The following is a 26297-nucleotide window of genomic DNA, read 5'->3' as shown; positions in this document are numbered from 1 at the left end:
GAATTATTGTCTGGTGTGTGGGGTGGGGAAGTGAAAATGGGAAGAATCAGACAGGGGCCAAAGTTTAGGAGAAAAGAATAATTATATTATGAAGCCAAGGATAAAATTAGATTTCTACTGTTAAGAAGTGAAATACTCTGACAATCTAGTTTTTTTCTTTCTTTTATGTGTGGGGTGGGACAAAAAGTGCAGGCTTGGCTTTGTACTTAAAACTTCACTTCTCAACTATGCGGCTCCAGATTCAGTCTGAATTAGCAAGGCTTTGGGAAAGTGCCTTCCAGTTGAGGTCTGGGTGAATTTGGTACTTGAATCTATATGGAAGATAATCATTATATACGTGTGTGTGTGTTTGTCCCCACACTATTTGGAAACCAGTGTTGGTTTGTTTACATCCTTGTAACTTAGTATTCCAACAAAAGAAGCTGATAGAATAAGTACCAAACTCAAAAATAAATGCTAGGGTTGATTTGTTTGACTAAACCCTTCAAGGTAGTGCCCCAGCATGGCTGAAATTCAGTGACTAAAGCACATAAAAGAATATAAGATTATAAGAATAAAAGTGGGTAAGATCCAAGAACACATAGCTCTTAAGAGAAAGTAACTCTCTTCAAATTCTGCATCTTTATAACTACTAGGTTCATGGTACTTGTTGCACCAGACCACTACAAGTTTGAAGAATGAGCAAACGGGAATGGCTCTGCACAAACGTTGCCCATTATAATGATGTCTTTTGGGGTAATTTTCTAAACATTTAAAAAAGATTAATGGAGTAATTTTGTTGTGCCTTAATGGAATAAATCCCAGCAGAAAATTCAGTGGGTGGAACCCTAAAGTAGTTTTGTACGGTTATACTTAACCAATATCTGACATCAGCAGCCCCATGGTTGCCATAAATGTATTGATTTGTCTTTTCTTCATGGCATATCCATATAAGGAAAGATGGTAAGTATATTTGGCATTAGACTGTTGCTTCTAGAAACAAGCCAGGTACTTCAGAGTTGATTAAAACCTCACCTAGACCATCTTTGGTTGTGAATGACCATGGGATGTGCACCTAGAAAGTTCCCCTCTAAGGCACAAGTCTGGGCATGGTTGTTTGTGGAAGATCAGCAGTCACCCATGCATACCAGCCTCCCTTCTCAATATCATCAATATTGTTCAAGAGAAAGGCAAAGGCTGATACAGCTTGGCACCATTGATGTCGCAAATCATTTCTACAGCTGAGAGAACTGGAGCAACATCAAATAAAATGCCTTGCTCAAAAAACACAACACACAGCTTAGTCCAGGAATCAAACTTACAACCTCACGATTACAAGTCCAACACTCTAACCACTGAACCATGAACCATGCACATGGTTAAATTATTGTCTCTGCAGTACCATTGACCAACCATCTAATTTATTTTCCTATATTTCTCATTGAATTCATGCTAACACCAGTTTATCACTAGTTGGTTATTAATTCTAGTTATTATCAGTTCTTTCCAGCAGATATTTTTGCTGGCAAGGCAGGGGTGGTGGATGTAGCGAGTTGTGGGGAAGGTGTTTAGTTTTGTTTCACTATTTTAATCAGATTAAAAAACTATTGATATTGAATTTTCTTTCACACTCTTTGCCTTATGCTTTCCTCATCGATTTAATAATTTCTTTGTCATCTGAACTTTTTATCTGTTTTTATTATTTATTTCTATTTCTATTATTTATTTATTTTTTAAAATTTATCTATTTACCGATCTGGAATCTGATTTGGATTTTATATCAATAAAACCTACATTAATCCTAGATATTTCATTACCATCATCTGACCAGGACTGGAGTTAGCTAATTAATGATGCAGCTAACACATTTTCGTGTGTGTGTGTGTGTAATGTGAGAGAGTGCATGTGTAATTCTTATTATGTGGATCAGCTATGTGCAAATGATACACAGGCTGCTGCCTCTAAAATACAGCTTGAGTGTGTGTGTATACTCACATGTGCATGTCAGTGTGTTTGCATAAATGCATTTGAATATGTATGTACATATGTGTGTATTTATGTATACAAGAGTGTATGTATGTCTGTATATATGTGAATGTATAATACTTCATTTTCATATCTTTCATGTGGTCTGTTAAGAAGTCTGTAGTTACATTTAAAAAAATGCTGTTGTAGTCATAGGTTGTGCAAGTGGCTTAGATTACTAACTGCAAGGCCATGTGTTCAAATTTTCATTCAGCTACTGTTTCATTATTAGAGTAACTAAGTTGTTTATCCAACTTTTTGATCTGGCAGCCAAATCTTCCTCAGTAACCTACCAACCTATCCTGTTTTTAATGAGCCAATATGGGAGGCCTCTGTGCAGTCAATCAACCTGCTAGAAACAGCAACCAAATTTCCCTAAAACATTAATCTACGGTAGTAAATGAATGCATAGGATTATGTCCATAATGGTCTTTGTATATTATGTCTAAAAATAAACATGATGGCTATGGTTGGACTACATTTGGTCATTGCTTTGTTCAGTCAAAATTGAGCAACAACAATAACAACCTCATCTTGTTTATTAAAATGGTAATGACTTATCTTTTACTTGTTTCAGTCATTGGACTGCAATCATGCTGGTGCCCCGCCTTGAAGGATTCAGTTGAACGAGTCAACCCCAGTATTTATTCTTTTAAACCTGGTACTCGTTCAATCAGTTTCTTTTGCTGAACTGCCAAGTTACAGGAATGTAATCAAATCAACACCAGTTGTCAAGCAGTGGAGGGGAGGGACTAAATCATAAGATTTTGGTTGGCCTATGTCTATCGTAGAAGACACTTGCCCAAGGTGCTGTGCAGTGGGACTGAACCCGGAACTGTGTGGTTTGGAAACCAGCTTCTTACCACACTTTTTAATTTTTAGAATTACATTCCTAATATAAAAAAAACATTTTAATAGTCTTTCTTCTGCAGGAAAAACAACCCCTTGAATTATCTAGGTCATATTTTTTCCCCTTCCTTCAACTTTCGACAAATTTATCTGGATGCCCTCCACTCCTTCTCTCAGCTGAGTGATCCATGTCTTGCAGGGTGCTTGTGCCATGTAAAAAGTACCCATTTCAGTGTCACATAAAAAGCACCTGTACCAATGCCTTGTGAAAAGCATTTGTGCTACTGCCATGTAGAAAATTACCCATGCTGGTACCACATAAAGATCACCCTTGCTAGTGCCTTGTCAAAGGTACCCAGTACACTCTGTAAACTTTTTGGCATTAGGAAGGGCATCCAGCCATATTGAAACAGACCATTGGAGCCTGGACAGCTTTCTGGCTGGCCGCCAATCCTCTCAAAGTGCCTAAAGCCCATGCCAGCATGGAAAACAGACATTAAATGATGATGATGATGTTAAAGATTCTAAACTACTCATCTAGATTTTTCCAATATTTCATTCCAGGTCTGTCATGAGCCCCAGGGCTCATAATGCCAGACCGTAGCTCAGTTTACATGGCATATAAGTGACTGATATCACAACACTGCCCCACCTCCAAACATAATACCAGTTTTTTGCAGGGTTAACTTCCCAGCTATTGTTGGAAATAATTGACAGCTGAGTGGACTGGAGCAATTTGAAATGAAGTGTCTTGCTCAAGAACGCAATGCACCACCCAGTCAATCAAAACCACAGCCTCATGATTATAAGTGCAGCACTCTAAACACTAGGCTACTTGTTTCCACAGTATTTCATTCTAACACAGTTTAAAAATGATTTGAACACCTCATCCTCCTTATTTTTCTCCTCAGGATATCTCTTATTATAAAAGAAATATTTTCTGTATTCATTCATGTCTGCAAAATAAGAATTAGGATATGCATAAGTTTCAATATTGTTGTCACCAATGTGTACATGTCTATACAAGATTTAACCTGATTATTTTTTAATTTCATGAATACAAGTTCTTACTCATTCAAAAATTTGGATAAAATCAAATCCATTAATCATTAATGCAAGTTTTTTAACAGTTTACATTATATGAAATAGCCTGTTTAATGCTTTCATTTGCTTGAAAAGCAAGAAATAAGCATTGGTAAATGAAGTCTACTGCTTATTAACCCTTTCATTACTGTATTTCTGTTGAGATGCTCTGTGTTTCTTTCACTTATTTTAGATATAACAAAGAATTTAGGAAAATAACTTAGTTATCATTAAGCTAGTGTGACTAAGCTTAATGATTGTGACTAAGGTTTGGTGGAAGGATTTAACTCAAAACTTATGAAAACAAGATATTTGTATTACAAAGCCAGAGCCAGTTTCAGCCAGGTTAGTATTGAAAGGGTTAATCTCACTTACATGGCTGTCTGTTTATCCATCCATTCGTTTTCTTTATCTACTGGGCTTGTGAGGACCATCACGATAAGCTCCTCAGGCACTTCCTCCAGAGGGTCTTGCAAAAAGCAACTGTCATTAGATTTTCTACTTAGATCTCCAAACATGACCAACTGTGAGTATGGATATTATCCAACCATCTAGTTCTTTGTTTACACATAGTTCTCCTGCCAGTCGGATAAGCTTGAAAAATCCATCATGCATTTCTTTCCTGTGACGTTCTAATTGGATGGTTCTACACAAGCATCATACAGTCTGCCTTTCACTCTGTGCGAGAGGCCTTTTGTCACCAGCAGAGGTAAGAGCTCTCTGAACTTTGCCCAAGCTATTCTTACTCTAGCAGTTACACTTTCAGCACACCCACCCCCGCTGCTGACTTGGTCACCTAGGTAACGGAAACTATCAACTATTTCTAGTTTTTCTCCCTGGAAAGTGACGGAAGTTGGTCTCAGAGCATTTTCAGTTGGTCTCAGAGCATTATATATATACATATACTCTTACTCTTTTACTTGTTTCTGTCATTTAACTGTGGCCATGCTGTAAGCCTAGTACTTATTCTATCATTCTCTTTTGCCGAACCACTAAGTTACAGGGATGTAAACATACCAGCATTGGTTGTCAAGTGATGTTGAGGGTACAAACACAGACACACAAACATATACACACACATATATATATATATAAATATATTTAAATGTGACCTCGTGTGAACCATTGGTGATTTTTTTCCCTCCGTCTTCCCTTCCGTGGATCTTTCCTTCTCCTATGTTTTCGACAAAGAGCTCCACTCGAAACGTTGAACCCTCCTTCTTTCCTTCTTTCCTGAGCGTCCAATAATACTATATTTGTTCCACATCCTCGCGTTGTTGTGTTTTTTTTTGTGCTTTCTTGTTTGGATTAACTATATATATACATATATACGACAGGCTTCTTTCAGTTTCCATCTACCAAATCCACTCACAAGGCTTTGGTCGGCCCGAGGCTATAGTAAAAGACACTTGCCCAAGGTGCCACGCAGTGGGACTGAACCCAGAACCATGTGGTTCGTAAGCAAGTTACTTACCACACAGCCACTTCCATGCTTATATATATATATAGATAGATAGATAGATAATGGGTTGTTGTTTTTTTAATTCATACATCAAACATATCTTTAAGCTCAATATCTTTGAAAAAAATTGAAATGAAAATCCTTAGACTTATAAGAACTGATTATTAGCAAACTTTCAAGCAGTTGCAATGGAACTGTGTAAGCAGCCATGTTACAATTGTGCAATGGTAGCTTTTGACATCATGTGAAATAAATTTGAAGTGAATTTAATAGTTTTGTGTGTTATTAAATGGGCTCTTCCATGATGTAGTTGCTTAATTCATTATGATTTATTAATGTTTTTTGAGTAATTTTTCTCAGATTCCATTTTGTAAATGAATAAGCCAACTGCTTTTATAGTTATTAAATTTCATTTGGAGTCTTAAGCTGTGTTTTATATATTTATATATATATATATATATATATATATATATATACGAGCAAAATGCTCCTAATCCAATGGACGGTGTTGAGTTGTCAAACATTTAAACCAAATTTTCTCAAAGCAACTTGTCCAACCATCTCATAGGTCTCCCCTTTGAGACCCCTGATTTAACTTAAATTTGAGACACCAGCAAAAGAAAAAATAAAGATAGACTTTTTTATTATTCCAAAGAAAAACGATTTTATTCACTTTATTGATCACATTCTCACCTGGAATCGATTTTTGTAATTTTTTCAAGACTCACCCTGATATCGTCGGTATCTACATATCAAATTTGAGCGCAATCGGATGGAGGATGCCCGAGATCCTAGAAGACACACACACAGATGGACAGAATGGATTTTATATAATATATATATATATATATATATATATATATATATATATCATATCATATCATATCATATCATATATATAGCAATTCATCAGTTATTTGTGTATCATAAGAAATTATGCTGAACATTATAACTTCATGCACCTCAATTACTTGCATGAAAATTTCATCATTCATATTTTAGATCGAACAAGCTTTTAATAACAGATATTAATTTTTAATTTATGTGGTAGTGACATATGGAAAGTGCTAACCACTTTGCCAAATGGCAAACAACCAAATCTTAATACAATGATGATGTTGTTCTCTTAGACAAAATACTTCATTCTACTTGTTTCAATCAGTTTATCTAAAAATATCTACCACTCCTATTATTTTCGTTTTGTCCATTTCAGCATTAATCTAGCAGACCTGTGATCATAGATCTTTCAGCTGGGGCCATCATAAAGCACTGCAATGTCCAGTATGTCCTTTCCTTGTTAAAAAAGTAGATTGTTTGTTGAAGTTTTGGCTGCTGTTTCATGCAGGTTAAATAACTCTGTTGAGGTCTTCTTGTTGGCTTACATACCATCCTTCTTTCTGAATTAAGTAGCTTACATCCATGTTTGATAGCAGCAAACTCTAAATTTTTTTATGAATGGATGATGTACGATTTCATGTAACCTTACAACAACCAGAGATCCTCTACATGGTCGTTTGACTGTATAGAAACTACAACTAAATATCCCTCAAATCATACACCATCTTTTTAAGTAAGTAAGAACACATTTGTTATTACAATGCCTGATATACAAAAATACAAGATGATTATGACTGGATTATTTTTGAACATATGTCTGCTCAATCAGGGTTAGCCTGGGGCTAAACAGCTACAGCCTATATCAGTGTAGTAAATGAAAGCATATTGAAGGGAAAATGAAATAAAAACTGCAATATTTATACCACATAATTAAACTGGACAATTGATCAGCATACATATTTCATCATCCTACAGTCGTTAAGATAATCTTCAGTGCTCCGGATTGGTATTTTGCCAATATTCCATTTAACAGTTACATAATAGTGATGGGTGATTTTAACCTCCCTCATGTGAACTGGCCCACAAATACTCCGAAGTTAGGCAAGTGCTCTACATCAGATAGGGCAGCAGCAGAACTGCTCTTTAATCTGATGGATGAGTATTTCCTGACTCAGCTAGTGCTTGAACCAACGAGACAGAATAAAACGATCTTGGATCTGGTACTGACCAATCACTCTAGCTACGTTCACAGCATTTCAGTCGAAAAAACTCTCCTCTCAGACCACGACATGGTACTCTGCAATCTTAATTCCCGACGTATAAAAACCAAACCAGCCAATCTCACTCCATGGCACCCATTTGACAACATAAATTTCCACAAAGCGGACTGGGGAACAATCAGAAAGGATCTGTCTTCCATCGACTGGTCTTTTACTCTCAATTCCCCTCATATTGAGACCGCGTGGCAGCACTTTGAAACCATTGTCACCGACACATGCTCTAAACACGCTCCCACGAAATCTACTAACACAAACAGAAACCAGCTCCCTAAAAAGAAAAAACACTCATCAGGCGCATCAAAAGACTCAACAAAAAAATCAACCAATTAAAATATTCCCACACGCAACATCCACATTCAACAACAACAAAAGACTAGAGCTGGAAAAACTTCATCTGTAGACTGACATGAAAACCTCCATTGAAAATCAAAGAGCTGTGGAGGAACAATGGGTAATCAAAAACATCAAACAGAACCCAAAAGTGTTCTATTCTTATGCAAATAAGCATAGAACCACTGTCTCACCTATTGGCCATTGATTGATGAAAACGGCATTCCCCAAAACGATGCTAAAGAAATGGCAGAAATACTGCAGAAACAATATTGCTCTGTCTTCAGTGTTCCCACTGATATTGACGTGAGGGAAACGAACGAAGTGACTCCCAACACAAAATCTCAGACATAACCTTCACTGCCACCGACATCGTAGCAGCAATAAATGAGGTCAAACATTACTCTGCTGTAGGCCCTGATAGATTTCCCGCCAGTCTCCTGAAGGAATGTAGATATCAACTTGCAGTCCCTCTGACCAACCTCTGGAGAAACTCGTTAGACGCAGGTTATATACCGAAAAAGTTTCTATCCCAGTCGGTCATCCCGGTTTTCAAACAGGGAAACGGATCCCTCGCAGTCAACTATCGCCCAATCTCACTCACCTCCCACATCATTAAAGTGTTTGAAAGAGTGTTAAGATCAAGGATAGCTGACTTCCTGGAGACCCACAAACTCCTAAATTCAAATCAGCATGGCTTTCGCTGTGGCAGGGACTGTCTAACACAGCTCTTACACCACATTGAAGATGTACTCAAAGCCTTGGGAACAGGTTCGAACTCTGACGTCATATACCTTGACTTCAGTAAAGCGTTCGACAGGGTAGACCATAACATCCTACTCTCAAAATTGGCAAATGTTGGAATCCGTGGAAAAGTTCTACACTGGATTCAGTATTTCCTAGCGAATAGAACACAACATGTTGTAGTTGATGGAGTCCACTCAAACCCAGCAAAAGTCACCAGCGGTGTTCCCCAGGGAACTGTTTTGGGTCCGCTACTCTTCATAATTTATGTAAACGACCTTTCCAGTGTCGTACATCACTGCAAAGTGAAAATATTCGCTGATGACACTAAGCTCCAGCAAATCGTCAATGAAGAAGCAGACCGAACTCAACTCCAGTCTGATCTATATGCTGTGAGTCAATGGGCAGACAGAAACAAAATGCAACTGAATGAGGGAAAATTTGAGCTGATGCATTTTGGAAGAAATTCCTCACTAAAACAACCATACTCTCTTCCTTCAGGGGAACCGCTCACAGCCTCTAACAATATCAGAGACCTGGGTGTAATTGTTGATGACGATCTCAGTTGGAGTGCACACATCAACAAGAAGGTCGATACAGCTCGTAGGATGAGTTCCTGGATCTTAAGAACTTTCTGGTCCAGAGAACAAGGTGTCATCATACCACTTTTTTCATCCTTTGTACGGCCACACCTTGAATACTGCTGCCCACTGTGGTCTCCTCACACAAGACAAAACATCTCCAGAATTGAGTCACCCCAGAGGGCTCTCACTAAACAAATTGAAGGCATGGCTGCTCTCGACTATTGGGATCGCCTTAAAGCCTTGAAACTTTACTCCCTCCAGCGTCGCCGTGAGTGGTACATCATTTGTATGATGTGGAAAATATACCGCCAACTTTGCCCAAACGACCTAAACATTAGCTTCAAGGTTCATCCGAGACTTGGACCACGGGCTATACGTCCCCTGCCAAATTCAAGATCACAACATACATGTACACTGCAACATAATTTCTTTTCCTCAACAGGCCCTGCCCTATTTAACATTGTCCCGAGGGAGATCAAAGAGGAAAAGGATCCCATCAACTTCAAACAGAGTCTGGATAGATTCCTTCAAAGAATACCAGATAAGCCACCCATAATTGGATACAACTCACCCAACAAGAACTCATTACTTGAACAAAACTGGATACAACTCACCCAACAAGAACTCACTACTTGAACAAAACTTGACTTAAACAGGATTCGAATAATCCTATCAGGTGGTGCTATTAAGTTAGACATGGCCTGGACCAATCTCTGGTCGAAACATATCTAAGTTTTATCTAAGTTTTAAGTTTTATATATATATATATGTATATATATATATATATATATTTATTTATATAGATGTATATATATTTATATATATATATGTATATATATTTATATATATATGTATATATATTTATATATGTATATGTATATGTATATATATTTATATATATATATATATACATACAAATATTCTATAATTATAAACATAATTATAATATAGGGGTCAGCTAATTGCTTCACCACATACCGAATTTAGAAATAGGAGTTTAAAATTCCTTTTCTATTATACGTGCATATTTAACCCTTGCACTTTCAAATTTTATATTGGAAATGCTACACTGTTGATTAGAAGAGAAGTAAGTAATTAAACACTTTAATCTCGAAACACATCTGTGGCTAATCAGAGTCGTATTGAGTCATTATTTTTCTCTTTACCTAAGTAAAATAAAGTGTGTTACTGTCTGGGAAATTCTTACGATAGTAGAAAAGGAATTTTTAACTCCTAATTCTAAATTCGGTATGTGCTGAAGCAATTAGCTGACCCCTAATTATAGAATATTTGTATAATTTTACCTATAAAGGTTATTTTAACATACTGATCTACTTGGTAAAATTATTAATTAATTAATTTATTTGACCCTTTTATTATTAATACATTTATATATATATATGTATTTATATTTATATATATGTATATATATATATCATCATCATCATCATCATTTAGCGTCCGTTTTCCATGCTAGCATGGGTTGGACGGTTCAACTGGGGTCTGTGAAGCCGGAAGGCTTCATCAGGCCCAGTCAGATCTGGCAGTGTTTCTATGGCTGGATGCCCTTCCTAACGCCAACCACTCCGTGAGTGTAGTGGGTGCTTTTTACGTGCCACCCGCACAGGTGCCAGACAGAGCTGGCAAATAGTCACGAACGGATGGTGCTTTTACGTGCCACAGGCACGGGGGCCAGGCGAGGCTGGCAACGGACACGAGCGGATGGTGCTTTTACGTGCCACCGGCACAGAGGCCAGATGTGGCGGAGCCGGCAACGACCATGATCGGATGGTTTGCTTAACCACAGCTGCAATTTCCACTGATGTTGATCGACCTCAATTTTGGTTCTACTTTCTGATATCTGATTTGATTTGGTTTGATTTTGATTTTGACTGTTCTCACTGGTCTTGCCGGGTCTTCTCATGCACAGCATACTTCCATAGGTCTCGGTCTCTAGTCATTTCCTTGGTGAGACCTAAACTTCGAAGGTCGTGCTTCACCACCTCGTCCCAGGTTTTCCTGGGTCTACCTCTTCCACAGGTTCCCTCAACTCCTAGGGTGTGGCACTTTTGCACACAACTATCTTCACCCATTCTCGTCACATGCCCATACCAGCACAGACGTCTCTCTTGCACACCACAACTGATGCTTCTTAGGTCCAACTTTTCTCTCAAGGTACTTACACTCTGTCGATTATGAACACTGACATTACACATCCATCGGAGCATACTGGCTTTATTTCTTGCGAGCTTACGCATATCCTCAGCAGTCACAGCCCATGTTTCACTACCATGTAGCATGGCCGTTCGTACACATGCATCATACAGTCTGCCTTTTACTCTGAGCGAGAGGCCTTTTGTCACTAGCAGGGGTAAGAGCTCTCTAAACTTTTCCCAGGCTATTCTTACTCTAGCAGTTACACTTTCAGCACACCCACCCCCGCTACTGACTTGGTCACCTAGGTAGCGGAAGCTATCAACTACTTCTAGTTTTTCTCCCTGGAACATGGTAGACGTTGGTCTCTGCACATTTTCAGTGTTTATTGCTCCTGAGCATCTGCCACAGACAAAAACTATTTTCCTAGTTAGCCTTCCTTTGACATTGCTACACCTCTTATGTGTCCATAGCTTGCACTTGGTGCACCTTATAGAGTTTCTACCTACATCTTTTCTACAGATCGAGCAGGGCCATCTACCTGAAGGCGTTTGTGACTTGTCTACTTTCCTACTTATTAGGACTTTGGTTTTGGCTAGGTTGATTCTAAGGCCCTTCGATTCTAAACCTTGCTTCCACACCTGAAACTTCTCCAGTTTTGATAGTGACTCAGCAATTAGAGCAAGGTCATCAGCATAGAGGAGCTCCCAGGGGCATCCTGTCTTGAATTCCTCTGTTATTGCCTGGAGGACTATGATAAATAGGAGGGGACTGAGGACTGAACCTTGGTGGACCCCAACCTCTACCAGGAATTCTTCACTGTACTCGTTGCCAACCCTCACCTTACTAGCAGTGTCTAGTATATATATATATATGTAAGTATGTATGTATGTGTGTATGCATGTATATATATATATGTAAGTATGTATGTATGTGTGTATGCATGTATATATATATGTGTGTGTGTGTGTGAAGTGTTTTTCAAAATGGAGGTGGACACCTTTCTCCATGGGATCGCTTTGAAAATTATTAAGACATTAGGATATTTTTCTACTTATCTTAACATGAAACCAATGGTAGCCTTAATTCCCAAACAAAGAAATCATATCCCCCAATGCGGTGTTGAGCACTCATTTTCATAGTTCGGCATTTACATACATACACACAATTGCATCTTTCATTTATTTTGTATTTGCCATTTTTTTTGGTTCAACTGTCTTTTCTGTTTCCATATCTGCTCAACAAAGATCTTTCTTACAGCTGACTTCCTGTCACGTGACCACCTATACCATGTTTTAGTATGTTTCAACACATTTTCTCTCTCTCTCTCTCTCCATATATATGTGTGTATGTGTTGGGAGTATTGCTGTTTGGGGATATCTTATGGTAGTGGAATAGTATTTAACTGCTATTTCTAAATTTTGGTAAGTGGTGAAGCAATTTTGCTGAACCCTAATTATAATCATGCTTATAATTATAGAATTTTTGTATGTATGTGTGTGTGTATATATATCACTGTATGTATATATATATCACCATGATCACCGTGACCGACTGGGCTATCAGATGTTGCTGCACATCACTGGTCACAATGCGCTTCACATTGTTTTACCCTTCAAATGATGCCACCCCACTGGCTAAGAGAGCAGGCCAACAGAAGAAAGAGTGAGAGAAAGTTGTGGCAAAAGAGTACAGCAGGGGTCGCTACCACCCCCTGCTGGAGCCTTGTGGAGCTTTAGGTGTTTTCGCTCAATAATCACTCATAATGCCCAGTCTGGGAATCGAAACCACGATCCTACGACTGCGAGTCCACTACACTTACCAATGGGCCATTGGGCCTCCACACACACACATAGATATATATTGTACTGGTAAGTTCAACAAAGTACTCTAATCTGGTGAGAGGTAAATAATATTTAATAAGCACAATACATGTATTTATGTGCCACTATTAGTTTCATGTGATGAAAACATCTCAGGCAGCATTTTTTAACATGTCTGGTGCCTTGACACAATTCTCAGGTTCTGCCCACATGATCTAACAAGCTAAAACAGGAGGATAGTGTGAGTTCTTTGCTTTTTCCTTTTCCAGTTTTTCAACCTCCCACCTTTTACATCCACTTCCTTTTCACCTTTTCTCATTTATTTCTCTCATCCTATCATCCTGTTTTAGCTTGTTATGTCACATAGGTGCAGCCTAAGGATTACAGAAAGGCACCAAACATGTTAAAAAATGCTGTCTGAGATCTTTTCATTGCATGAAACTATTAACAGGTCATAGAAATATATATTACCATATATTGCCTTTATTAAATAATAATATATATATATATATATATATATATGTACAAAAATTCTATAATTATGAGTATAATTATAATTAGGGTTCAGCAAAAATTTGCTTTGCCACGTACTGAAATTTAGAAATAGCAGTTAAACTACTATTTCACTACCATAAGAAAATCTCCCGGACAGCAATACTCATCAGCTCACGCAGGTAAAGAGAAATATATAACGAATCCACCCGGCTTTGATTAACTATATACGTGTATCAGAGTTAGAGAGATGGGAAAAATGTTAAATCATATTTCTACTCTCTCATTCTCCTCTTCAGTACAGTAATTCAAGATTTCAAATTTGAGAGCACTGACAAATTAAGCATATTATTATTTTATATAGGTGCTCCAGCATGGCCGCAGTCAAATGACTGAAACAAGTGAAAGAGAAAGAGAAAAGAGATATACATACAGTTGGCATTATATCATAAGGATTTATAAATTTTTTTAAATGAATGTGAAATAATTCTTTTCTGGAATGGATTTTGAAGCCCACTTAAAGATATAAAATAATATGTAAAACTGGGATGCAGAACCCTTTTGAGATAGAAAAAGTCAACGGCTGCCTTCAGCATTTTCTAGCCCAAAAATGTTTTTCAACATAATTTCACACACTATAATCTGTCACTTTATGTATGCTTTCAGATCCTTTCCAAAAAAGATATATATATGTGTGTGTATATATATATATATATATATATATATATATATATCCTCTATTTACAAAATAGTCCTTGCAACTAGCCAAAGGAAGTTTTATATTTCATTATCCAAGCCAAATTAGCTTAGAGTGCTAGAAGTTTTCTTTTTTCTGTAAAGTTACGCAGACTAGTAACTTTTCTATGAATGAGACAATAATTTATTGTTATTCTGACATAATTTTGGCATGATTTCAATTGAAGACTGTGACATGAAAAGATTCAGTTTGTTCAGCACATCAATCTCAAATTATTTTCCTTGATATATATATATATATATATAGGATAATGGAAAAACAATGCACCAATATATTTATGTATGTATGAATGTTTATATATATATATATATGTATGAATGTATATGTATGAATCTATATATGTGTGTATGTGTATGTATATATATATATTTACATATATGTACACATAAATACATACACACCTACACATATACATACACATAAATATATACTTATATATATAGACACATTCATATATATATATATATATATATATATATATATAGGCGCAGGAGTGGCTGTGTGGTAAGTAGCTTGCTAACCAACCACATGGTTCTGGGTTCAGTCCCACTGCATGGCATCTTGGGCAAGTGTCTTCTACTATAGCCCCGGACCGACCAATGCCTTGTGAGTGGATTTGATAGACGGAAACTGAAAGAAGCCTGTCGTATATATATATATATATATGCATATACATATATACATATATATATATATATGTCCTATACAGAGAGGCTGTCAGCAAGGTTAGGATTGGCAATGAATATAATGAAGAATTCCGGGTAGAAGTAGGTGTACACCAGGGCTCAGCCCTCAGTCCCCTTTTATTCATCATAGTCCTCCATGCAATAACAGAGGAATTCAAAACAGGTTGCCCCTGGGAGCTCCTCTATGCTGATGACCTGGCTCTCATAGCAGAATCACTATCGGAACTAGAAAAGAAATTTCGGGTGTGGAAGCAAGGGTTAGAATCAAAGGGCCTTAGAGTAAATGTAGCAAAGACCAAAGTTATAGTAAGCAGAAAGGCGAACTCAGCACACACACCCTTGGGCAGGTGGCCCTGCTCGATCTGTAGGAAAGGTGTAGGTAGAAACTCCATAAGATGTACCCAGTGTAAGCTATGGACGCATAAGAGGTGCAGCAACATCAAAGGGAAATTAACTGATAAGATAGCTTTCATGTGCGGCAGATGCACAGGGACAATAGACACCACAGATACTCAGAAAACAGATTCCATCACACTCCAGGGGAAGAAACTAGAAGTAGTTGATAGTTTCCGCTACCTGGGTGACCAAGTTAGTAGTGGAGGTGGATGCTCAGAGAGTGTCACCACTAGAATACGAATAGCCTGGGCAAGGTTTAGAAAGCTCCTACCCCTACTGGCGACAAAGGGTCTCTCGCTCAGAGTTAAAGGTAGATTGTATGATGCATGTGTGCAAACTGCCATGCTTCACAGTAGTGAAACATGGGCCGTGACTGCAGAGGACATGTGTAGACTTGAAAGAAATGAAGCTAGCATGATCCGCTGGATGTGTAATGTCAGTGTGCGCGCACGACAGAGTGTAAGCACCCTGAGAGAAATGCTGGACATAAGAAGCATCAGATGTGGTGTGCAAGAGCGACGCTTGCGATGGTATGGTCATGTACTGCGGATGGATGAGGAGAGATGTGTGAAGAAGTGCCTCTCCCAAACAGTTGAAGGTATCAGGGGGAGAGGTAGACCCAGGAAGACATGGGATGAGGTAGTCAAGCATGACCTCAGAGCGTTGGGCCTCACAGAGGCAATGGCGAAGGACCGAGATCTCTGGAGATATGCTGTGACTGCAAAGACCCGGGCTGCTTCTGGCACCAGTTCCGCATAGCCCCTGCCCATTCAAAGTACCTTGGATTCCAGAACATCCCGCTGTGCTTGAGGAGACCTTTTGAGTCAAGTACATGAACATCGAAATAAATATCAATGGAAATAGTAGATGTGGTACCTGTGCCGGTGGCACATAAAAAGCACCATCCGTACGTGGCCGATGCCAGCGCCACCTCGACTGGCTTCTGTGCCGGTGGCACATAAAAAGCACCATCCGAACGTGACCAATGCCAGTGCCACCTTGGCTGGCTTCCGTGCCGTTGGCACGTTAAAAGCACCAACCGATCGTGACCGATGCCAGACTCCCCTGGCACCTGTGCCGGTGGTACGTAAAAGGCACCCACTACACTCGTGGAGTGGTTGGCGTTAGGAAGGGCATCCAGCTGTAGAAACACTGCCAGATCAGATTGGCAGATTAACATTGTGGAGTAAGTGTGAGAGGCCAAATCTGACCAGTTTTAACATAAACCAGTTAGAATATTTGGGTCAGATATATCCAGTTAAAATGTTAAAAGGTTAAGACTCAAAGCAGGATAGAAATAATCTATCATTACATTGGATAATTTCGAATTTGCAAAACACAAGAGGTGGATGTTCACGTAATTGATTTGAACTATATTTTCTTCCATAATTTTCTTGTTGCTTAAACTAGTACCACATTCAAACACACAGGTCTATGTCCCTATATGTGTGTGTAAATATTTCTAAATTTTTTTTAAAGCCAAATCAATGCTAGTTAAAACAAATAATATAAATCAACCTTGTGTTTTGATATTTTGAGGTTAGGACCCTTCTTCAGGAAATCTTCAGAGATATGGTGTTGTGAACTAAGAAACATGCACATACAATTTTGTGATTTAAGTAACAATTATTCATTTTTTTTTTCACAGATAAAGAGGTGGTGTGGGGTGGGGAAAGGGGCTGTTCTCCTACTGAATGGGCTCTGAACTCATGAAGCATGTCAAGACATTTTTTACTTTCCCCTGATATAGAGAATAATGAAACGTATTTACATCTGATGAAGTCCAACTCTAAAAGCTTTTCAAAGCTGTCGTTTAACTAGAAATTCACCCAGTTTTATACATATGTATTTATTTCCCATGCACACAAATGTATATGTGTATATTTATATATACATATATACATATTTGTGCATCTGTGTGTGTGTGTGTGTGTGCACGTTTCTGAATAATGAGATGTGGTTCCGATTAATCCTTCTCCAATCTCTTTCTATGTTTGGCTTTAGATTTATTGATTAAGTAAATTGTAGTTTTTAATCCCAGCAGTTTACACTTACTTATGTCTGAGATTAAAGACAAAATAGAAAATTAATCTGTGTTAATGGCTGCAGATGGCATATCTGAGTAGGTGAAATAGTGTCTATCATCTAGATTATAAAATGTATGTTTTTCATGGGCACTCTCTCTCTCTCTCTCTCTCTCTTCCCCTCTCTCTCTCTCACTATATATATATATATATATATATATACATGTGTGCATGTATATGAGTTTCCAGTATTAAGACATATACATAGATCACAGGATACATCCAAATTAATCTTAGCAGGGTATTTTCCGTCAGTAGTTCACTCAACAAATGTTCATGTGAATTATTTGTGGCCAGATGAAAACTAGAAAAGAAGTTTTATTTGTGTGTGTGTGTGTGTGTGTGCAGGCATGGCTGTGTGGTTTTGGGTTCAGTCATACTGCATGGTACCTTTGACAAGTGTCTTTACTTTAGCATCAGGCTGACCAAAGCCTTGTGAGTGTATTAGGTAGGTGGAAGCTGAAATAAACCTGTCACATCCATGCATATGTCTGTGTGTGTTTGTGTTTGTCCCTACCACCACTTGACAACTGGTAACTTAGCAGTTTGGCAAAACAGATTGATAGAATAAGTAATAGGCTTAAAAAGACTAAGTGCTGATGTTGATTCATTCGACTAAAAATTCTTCAATGCAGTGTCGCAGTATGGCTGAAATAAGTAAAATATAAAAGATCTACTATAATGTGTTTTTCTCCATCACAACAAATAAATGAGAAAGGAAGGGATGATAATTGAATAAAGAAAGAAAGAAGGGGTGATGGCAAACTGGTAATGGGATGGTAGAAATTCTATAGTGGAAACAGAAATCAAACAGCGTTTCAACTCTGTGTGAAGATATGTGTGTGTATGTAAAAGGGAGGCATGTGAATGTTTGTGTGTGTGTGCATGTGTGTGTATGTGTGCAATGGAAGTGGGATGGTGAATAGTCAACACTGAAAAGAAAAATCAAACAGCGTTTCAACTCTGTGTGAGTATATGTGTGTATGTGTGTACATGTACAAGGGAAGTATGTGAATATTTGTATGCATGAACCAGTGTTCTTTCAGTAACAAACAGTGATTGATGTCACATCTCAAAAGACAACCACTAGGTAGCATTGACAAGGGTATTAATTTGATTTACCATTGATATTCTATCTGTTATATTAAAAATAATTATTACACTCACACACACACACTTTCACAAATATATACACATACAAACTCATTAGAGAAAATAATTATTGCCTGACTGTATCAAGAATATAAAACGACTGCAGTTGAAAGATAAATCATAAATTTGGTAATAAAAGAATTATTAAACTAAAAACTTGGTTTTGTACCTGATTACCTCTGCTAGGCAGAGGTATTGTATTCAGCCGTGTTTGTTTGTTTGTTTGTCTCTGGACAAGATATCGCAAGAACCACTGCATGGATTCAAATGAAACTTTCGTGACTGGCACAAAGTGATTAGGTTTTGGGATTGATCCCATACTGGACAAGGATTCTGGATTATTTTTCCTGTTTATTTGCTTAATTTTTAGAGTAGTTGGGTTCATTTTTATATTCTCGTTTGGGAGAGCAGTTGAGTTTATTTCAGATAATATTCTCATTTTAAAAATCATCTCTGGCTAATCATTGAGAGGACATTGGTGTTGCCTTTTGATGGCAAGGGCCAGCTAGTATATATGATAATATTGAACAGTAAAATGAGTACACACAACTGCATTTGATGGATAAATATTCTTTATTTGTGCATTAATAAGGCTACCAATGGTTTTATGTGGTATTAATTTCCACAATTCTCTAATGATCCTCTTAAAAATTATGATTATCACCTCCATTTTGAATGAGAAAACACGAGACAATGTAAAATGAATACATAGATGAGAAGAGGCAACATTATATGTATGTATGTATGATTTTTCCTTGAGTTTTATTTAAGTTCTTGAGAAAGTTCAACCAGTCACTAACAAAGTGACAAAACTTGTTAAGGGAGTTCATGGTGTTTGTAAAAATGTGGTTGAGTTGGTATGTTAGTTTAATTCAGAAGTTACAACTGATACATAGAGGTCTTACTAACATCTCTCTTGCTAACGAATTACCTGTGCCTTTGATGCTTTCAAAACCATGCAGAATAAGGGATCCTTTATTTGAGAAACAGATAAGGATTAGCAACAAGAAGGAGAGCCAACTGTAAAACAATTCCACAATAACGTAGGCATAGGAGTGGCTGTGTAGTAAGTAGCTTGCTTACCAACTTCATGGTTCCGGGTTCAGTCCCACTGTGTGACACCGTGGGGAAGTGTCTTCTACTATAGCCTCGGGCCAACCAAAGCCTTGTGAGTGGATTTGGTAGACAGAAACTGAAAGAAGCCAGTAGTATATATGTATATGTATATATGTATGTGTGTATATGTTTGTGTGCCTGTGTTTGTCCCCCCCCCAACATCGCTTGACAACCGATGCTGGTGTGTTTACATCCCCCGTAACTTAGTAGTTCGGCAAAAGAGACTGATAGAATATGTACTAGGCTTACAAAAAATAAGTCCTGAGGTCGATTTGCTTGACTAAAAAAGGCAGCGCTCCAGCATGGCCACAGTCAAATGACTGAAACTAGTAAAAGAGTAACATTCATCTAATCCATGCTAGCATGGAAAAAATAAATACCAGACATAAAACAAACAAACAAAATCAAACACAAACTAAAATATTTGTTTCAGTAATGGTTAATTTGCATATCATGCATTTGTTAACAACACGATTAAATAAATAATGAATATTCATGCAAAACATTGTGTATTTGGAAGTGCAAGTCAAACCAATAAACATAATCTTTTGTCCATTCAAATGTACAAATACCTATTTATAGTAGATTACACTATTGAACTTTAACACTTCTGTGAAAGTAGTGGGGATTTTTTTTCTTGCTTGATTTTGCAGCTCTCAATCCAGTTGTAATTCAGGTGAAGTGACATTAAAATAAGCAACTTCTGATATTGGCTGCAAGTTATAATTATGTTATTCTCTACACTCAGTAGTCAAATGTTTGGGTTAGACTTCTTTTCCTTTGATCTTTCTATTACTTGTTTCAGTCTTTGGACTGCAGCCACGTTGGGGGTTCCGCTTTGAAGGGTTTTAGTTGAACAAATTCTTCCTCTTCTTTTTTGGTTTGCTTTATAATTTGATACTTATTCTATCAGCCCCCTTTTACTGAACTGCTAGGTTATGGGGACGTAACTACTGGTACATGAACAAACCAACTCTGGTTGCCAGATGGTCGGAGAGTAGGCGACAAACACAAACATAAAGATACAAACACATAGACACACACACACATACACACATGTACACTATCACACACATATATGTATGTATATATATATATATATGTATATGTATGGTAGCACACTTCTCACAAAAACATAGAGGTGGAGGTTCGAGTTTCATGTGTACGGAAAACCCTACTTTTTTAAGGTGGTGCTCCGGCATGGCCACAGACAAATGCCTGAAACAAGTAAAAGAATATATATATATATATATATATATATATATACTTGATGGTCTTTCACAGAGTTTCAATCAACCAAATTCCTTCACAAAGTATTGATGGGCCCAAAGGTATAGTTGAAGGCTCTTGCTCAAGGTGGTCATGTTGAGGGATTGAATCTGACCTGAAGCCACATGGCTGCAAGGTAAACTTCTTAACCTAACAGCTATGCTTGCACTTCTGTGTCTAAAATAACTTTCTCTGCAATCAGCTGTCACTATCTGCTGCACCTGTAATGCACATAACAGTGCAGTGAAATAACCATCTTACAGTTACATTAAATACAATTCATAATGATTCCACATGCTGTGTTGGTTAGATTTTTCTCTGCCCTGAAATCCACCTCCATCAACTGTGACATTTTTTTCAGCTTCCTTGACATCTCCGTCATAAGCTACAGCAACCAGCTTTCAACTTTTATACATTACAAACCTATAAAGACTCATTTCTACTTATTATTATTATTATTGTGAAGTATATTTGCCACTTAAATGTGGCTAACCCCTAAGGGTGGATGCGGCTGTAGCTTGTAGCCCCAGGAGGACACCTCCTCCGGCTGACTATTGACACACTTTTGGGGCTACAAGCTACAGTAGCATCCACCCTTAGAGGTTAGCCACATTTAAGTGACAAATATACTTCACAATGTCGTGCAGCTTCTGTTTATACCTCACTCAGAGATTTATTATTGATTATTATCATCATCATTATCATTATCATTACTATTAGTGAGGGCACATGGCTTAGTGGTTAGGGTGTTGCACTTGCAATCTAGCAATCATGATTTCAACTCCTGGACTGGGTGGTACGTTGTGTTCTCAAACATAAACCACTTCTTCATCTCATGTTGCTCTGTGATCACTTTGACACTTGACACATGGTTTACCGTGCACCTGTTCAATGTCGATTTAATGGAAGCTGTGAGTTTAATGTGCAGCATGAACTCTTGATCCCTATAAAGAAATCCTCTCTACAGGTTGTTCAGCAAAAGCTGAATGCTCATACGTTGTCTTCAATGGGAGAGTCCATCATGATTATTATTATGATTAGGGTAGTAATCTGGCAGAATCATTGGAATATTGAACACAATGATTGGAAGCATTTCATTCAGCTCATTCTGTTCTGAATATTCAAATCATGCCAAGGTCAATTTTGTTTTTCATCCTTTCGGGACTGGTAAAATAAGGACCAGTTTAGTACTAAGATCAATGTAATCAATTTGCCCCAGTATGCTCCTAAAATTGCTGGCCTTGTGCCAAAATTTGAAACAATGGCAGTGAGCTGGTAGAATTGCTAGCATGCTGGACAAAATACTTGGCGGCCCTTCTTCTAGCCTTACAGTTCTATATTTATTTATATATTTAACCACTACGCCATATGCCCGTGGGCATATGGCGTAATGGTTAAGAATGTGGGCTACTAACCCCAAGATTCCAAGTTCGATTCCAAGCAGTGGCCTGAACAATAACAACAACAATAATAATAATAATAATAAAAACATCGAAAAAAACCTTAGGAATGAGAACCCAGGTTCAAAATTTCCCCAAGACACCTGAAGAAGGCTTGGAGGATATATCAGCCGAAACATTGTGTTAACAACAAACAAGATGAGGACAAATATCTGTCAAATGTAAATAATGTAGATAATACTAGCCTTACGTTCTGAGTTCAATTTCTGCCAAGGCCAACTTTGACTTCCTTCCATTTGAGGTCAACAAGTTGAGTACTGAAGTTGATATTATTGACTGGCTGTCTCCCTACTAATTTCAAGCTTTTACCTATAGTAGAACAAGTTAATATTATTATGACGGCAGTGGTTTGACAAAGTTGTTACATTGAACAAAATGCTTTGTAGTATTTCTTCCAGATCTTTACATTCTTTGTTCTTGTCCCATTGAGGTGAACTTTGCCTTTCATCACTATAGGGTTAATAAAATGAAGCCATCATTTTATGAAGCTATCAGGTGTAGGAGTGGCTGTGTGGTAAGTAGCTTGCTTACTAACCACATGGTTCCGTATTCAGTCACACTACATGGAACCTTGAGCAAGTGTCTTCTACTATAGCCTTGGGCCGACCAAAGCCTTGTGAGTGGATTTGGTAGATGGAAACTGAAAGGAGCCTGCCGTATATATGTATGTATATATGTGTGTGTTTATATGTTTGTGTGTTTGTGTTTGTCCCTCCAACATTGCTTGACAACCGATGCTGGTGTTTACGTCTCTGTAACTTAGCGGTTCAGCATAAGAGACCAATAGAATAAGTACTAGACTTACAAAGAATAAGTCCTGGGGGTCGATTTGCTCAACTAAAGGTGGTGCTCCAGCATGGCCACAGTCAAATGACTGAAACAAGTAAAAGAGTCAAGTACTAGAGTCAATTTCAATCCTCCACATGACACATGAACTTATTCTATTTTACAAACTTTATATATATATATATATTTTTTTATGCTGACCACATACCCTCGTGGGGTCTTTGTGGAATCAGAGCAAAGATTGATCCTTTGTTAATAGGCTGTAGATATGAAAATGCAGACCAACTGAGTGGATAGTTTATTGGACTTCCAGCTCAAAAGGTTATGAGCTCATATCAACTGCACATATTTCATAGAACCTTTCTAACAGTTAGGAACTACTACTATATCTTTCTGAGAATATTATTTATGGCATCATGGTGTTCTATTCAAGGGAACAATCATTGTAACTGTATGCAGCTTAGTGTTGCTTATTGTGAAATAGCATCACTCATGCCTTGGTCTATTCAAGTTTCAACTATTACATCATTCACAAATGTTGGCTGAGCCATTGCACTTGTAATAATACCAGATATCAGTACAACTTTTTATTCAAATTTGAACCCCTTGTCAAATCATTACTAGAAATATATTAAATCAAAATCCCATTTTTTTAAGGCTTAGTCAGAAGAAGGACAGTACCTGTGGCCCTTTGTAGAGATTCTGCGAATGGTGGAAGGAAGGGAGGTAGTTATCCTTACAACAGCCACCTTGCTTGAATTCTTCTAACAGGGTACACTTCATTTAAAGGTACCCCTGGTGGGATGGAATTTTTTTACACTAGACGATGGACTAAGTTTGCCACTCAAAACCTTTTCGACTATTGGCTGATTTCCTGTCTATCTGTTAACAGATGTTAAGCTTTGATAAATTCAGCTATGTTTATTTTGTCATCTAATGCCAACAAACACATTTTGATCTTTGTTTTAAGTCCAGAGATTGTCTTTGATAGCTCGTAATATTTTTAACTTTTTAAAAATATTTGACTTGTGTGTGTTCATGTTTGTGAAATTTACATTTATTCATATAATGAGGAACAATATTTTTTTAGTTCTCTTTTATATGAGGGGATGCTGAAAAGTTCCTGGCTTTGAGTAAAAGAAAATACAGAAAGATCAGTTTATTCTGTTGTGCCTGGGGAGAGTAATTTTCTTTTTGTGCCTTATGATTTAACACACTCACTGGTAAAATTTCCACTTATCTCTTATTTTTATTTTCCTAAAATTTTCGTTGCGTCTTGCAACCTTTTCACACAACAGAATATGCTTCAACCCAGGAACTCAGTTCAGATTCACACATTTATGGCAGCAGTCCTTCAGTTTTTCTAAGCCCTGCAACAGGACTCAGTATGTCAAGCCTCCAACTAGGCTTTTCATGATACCCTTAAAGCTAGGAACTTTTCAGTACCACCTTATAAGTTACCACACTTTTATTATCATTTACTTTCCTTCTTTCACGTCTTTAACTCTTTCAAAGCTATTATACAGATGATCAGGAGACTGCCCATGTGTTTCAGTTAGTTTCCAGTATAATCAAGATTTCAAATAGGGTTTCATGAAATACCTAGCTCTATGCATTAGTAATAGCCATCCTCCACAGCAGAAGTGTTAATGCCACTCTCCTTGATGAAGTGGATTGTCCTGCAAAAGCCTTGTGCTGGTGCCACAGGAAGGTGCTCATGTCAAAGTCATGATAAAAGCACCCATCAAAAACTGCAAAGTGGTTGGCATTAGGAAGGGCATCCAGCCTGTAGAAACAAAGCCAAATTAGCCAAAGGTAGCGAGCTGGCAGAAACGTTAGCACGCCAGGCGAAATGTTTAGCTGGTATTTCATCTGCCACTACGTTCTGAGTTCAAATTCCACCGATGTCAACTTTGCCTTTCATCCTTTCGGGGTTGATAAATTAAGTACCAGTTACGCACTGGGGTCAATGTAATCAACTTAATCCCTTTGTCTGTCCTTGTTTGTCCCATCTGTGTGTAGCCCTTTGTGGACAGTAAAGAAATAAGAAACAAAACCAAATCAGACTGAAACCTGGTGCAGCTCTCCTGCTTGCCAGCTCTCCTGCTTGCCAGCTCTCCTGCTTGCCAGGTCTCCTGCTTGCCAGGTCTCCTGCTTGCCAGCTCTCCTGCTTGCCAGCTCCAGTCAAACTGTGAAACTCATGCAAGTATGGAAAACACATTCAAGGATCATAATAATGAGGATGATGATGATTATATATATATTTATATATATACGTATATATATATATGTGTGTGTGTGTGTGTGTGTGTGAAGGCACGTGTTTCAGTGGTTAGAGCGTTGAGCTTATGATCGTGAGGTTGTGAGTTTGAATCCCGGACCGGGCTATGTGTTGTGTTCTTGAGCAAGACACTTTATTTCACGTTGCTCCAGTTCACTCAGCTGTAGAAATGAGTTGCGATGTCACTGATGCCAAGCCGTATTGGCCTTTACCTTCCTCTTGGATAACACTGGTGGCATGGAGAGGGGAGGCCGGTATGTATGGGCGACTGCTGGCCTTCCATAAACAACCTTGCCTGGACTAGTGCCTGATAGGGTAACTTCCTAGGTGCAATCCCATGGTCAGTCATGACCGAAGGGGGTCTCAGCAACTCAGCAATATATATATATATATATAAAAGTAAATAAATGGCACAACGAAGTACCAATATTTACTGGAAAATAGCGAACGTAATAAACACGACGCTAATGTATAGCTTCACTGCGTATGTACTAGTAAAGATGCGTGTGTGCAACAAACATGAACATCTGAAAGATCTAGGAAGAACATCTGAAAAATGAAAAACCTAGAAACGGATAATGCAGTACCGGTTTCAGATTCTTCAAAATACGTTTGCCAACGTATATTTGATTTATCTTCATCAGCTGCATATACCTCGACAATATTTC

General features: G+C 37.9%; 1 protein-coding gene and 1 long non-coding RNA gene across 3 annotated transcripts in view; one reads left to right on the top strand and one right to left on the bottom strand.

Annotated features, from left to right (window-relative positions):
* LOC115223760 (protein kinase C-binding protein NELL1) overlaps nucleotides 1–26297 on the top strand; it is a 480108-nt gene that overhangs the window by 132361 nt on the left and 321450 nt on the right. The gene's annotated exons all lie outside the window — the stretch shown is intronic.
* Nucleotides 301–21906, bottom strand: LOC118767121. Its single transcript, XR_005003017.1, has 3 exons — nucleotides 21817–21906; nucleotides 12906–12909; nucleotides 301–311 (listed from the first exon to the last, which is right to left on the bottom strand). It is a non-coding gene; the product is annotated as an uncharacterized LOC118767121 (long non-coding RNA).

This window comes from Octopus sinensis, linkage group LG2, assembly GCF_006345805.1.
Source record: "Octopus sinensis linkage group LG2, ASM634580v1, whole genome shotgun sequence".
Taxonomy (NCBI): domain Eukaryota; kingdom Metazoa; phylum Mollusca; class Cephalopoda; order Octopoda; family Octopodidae; genus Octopus; species Octopus sinensis.
This window is presented reverse-complemented; position numbering and strand designations above follow the sequence as displayed.